At 44.6% G+C, this 1,611-nt stretch overlaps 1 non-coding gene across 1 annotated transcript; it reads right to left on the bottom strand.

Annotated features, from left to right (window-relative positions):
- Positions 1–1,249: 1,249 nt before the first annotated feature.
- On the bottom strand, positions 1,250–1,410 carry LOC129401083 (U1 spliceosomal RNA). Its single transcript, XR_008628098.1, has one exon. It is a non-coding gene; the product is annotated as a U1 spliceosomal RNA (small nuclear RNA).
- Between the last annotated feature and the right edge of the window lie 201 nt (positions 1,411–1,611).

The raw sequence follows: 1,611 nt of genomic DNA, 5'->3' as shown, positions 1-1,611 counted from the left end.
TTTGATTTCTCTTGCCAGTTGAATTGTTTACAACCACAGCTGTAGAGCTGCCAATATTTAAAGTGTGCCGATGTATTTAATAAATGAAGCCTCTGGGAATACTTCTGAAGGCCAACCAGGATTCCCTTGGTTCCATAAATTAATTTCTTTGATATTACTTGACCAGGGTTTTCAGAAATAACTTGTAAGTCCTAAGCACATACAGTGATTTTTCTGGATGTTGAAAATACACAGATATTATGACCATTAAAAGTACTCAAGTTAGGGGGCCTGAGTGACAGTACAACATATAGGGCATTTGCCTTGCCCACAGCTAACCGGGGTTCAATTCTCCAGCATTCCATCTTATCCCCTGAGCACCTCCAAGAGTAATTCCTGATTGCAGAGCCAGGAGTACTCCCTGAACATTGCCAGTGTGATCCCCATAAGGAAAAAAAAGTACTTAAGTTCTAAGTATTTCAGTATTTCCTCCATCCCTCTTGGAGAGCCCGTCAAGCTACCAAGAGTATCCTGCCCGGACAGCAGAGTCTGGCAAAAACAATAACAGATTCTCATTCTCCTGGCCCCAAAAGAGTCCCTAGCACGCCATCGGGCTATACTAGCACGCAACAGGGATGAATGGAGACGTTACTGGCACTGGCTTGAACAAATCGAGGAACAACGGGATGACAGTGATACAGTGATAAGTTCTAAGCATGTTAGTAGAAAATTAGATAGAAATCAGGAGGAGGCAATAGTGGTTTCAATTTTCTCCTTTCTTGAGGAGCCAACCCTTCTCTGAAGCTGCCATCTGGTGCCTCAGTTTCTGCCTGAGGTCCGTGGTTCATTTTTCCATTTCCACAGAACCCACTACTTGCATCTCCAAGGGATGCCTGGGCTATGAAATTTCTCTGAAGTTTGATGAAGATCCCCCCAGCAAATTATACCAGGGATCTCCCCTATCTATTAGCCCCCTCCATAAATTTCACCCCTTAAGTCTTCAAGGGCACAAGGGCAAGGCTCCATCTTCTATATCTACATCCTACTGTCAACTTTTGAAGCACCCAGTTCCTTGAGGACCTCACCAGGATTCAAACTACTCCTTTGGGTAGAGCTTAACATTGTTTATGTACCCGACAGTTCAGTGGCTAGAGACTGGCATGTGATGTTAGAAAACAGAAATCAAGGACTTGGGAGGAGGAAAAGTCAAAAATCTTTTTTAAAAATATGAGTAAATGCTGAGGGCAGTGATGAGACAAAGGTGAGTTTGCTGAAGAGTGAACTGCAGTCCTGCACCACCACACATTATGCAATCGAGTTCTCCACGTTTGAAGAAATTACAGGTGTCAGCACCGCCGGACTGCAATGGGTAAGCCTCGCTCTGGGAAAACCTCCTTGGAGATCAGGGCATCTTCTCTGCTAGGTAAGTAGAGGCCCCGGGTACCATGAGAGAAAGGAATGCAAACCTGATCACGTGGTTGAAGGGTGAAATGTGTCGCATGATGCCTGGAAGAAGGGTTGGCAGTGCCACGGGAAAGAGAAGGCGCTCTCAGAGCCATGGAACGAGTTAAGGACTAGAAAGATACCTACTAAGACTTCTTTGTTGTTGTTTTGGAATATATTATGAGACCT

The sequence above is a fragment of the Sorex araneus genome, chromosome 1, assembly GCF_027595985.1.
Source record: "Sorex araneus isolate mSorAra2 chromosome 1, mSorAra2.pri, whole genome shotgun sequence".
Lineage (NCBI taxonomy): Eukaryota > Metazoa > Chordata > Mammalia > Eulipotyphla > Soricidae > Sorex > Sorex araneus.
This window is presented reverse-complemented; position numbering and strand designations above follow the sequence as displayed.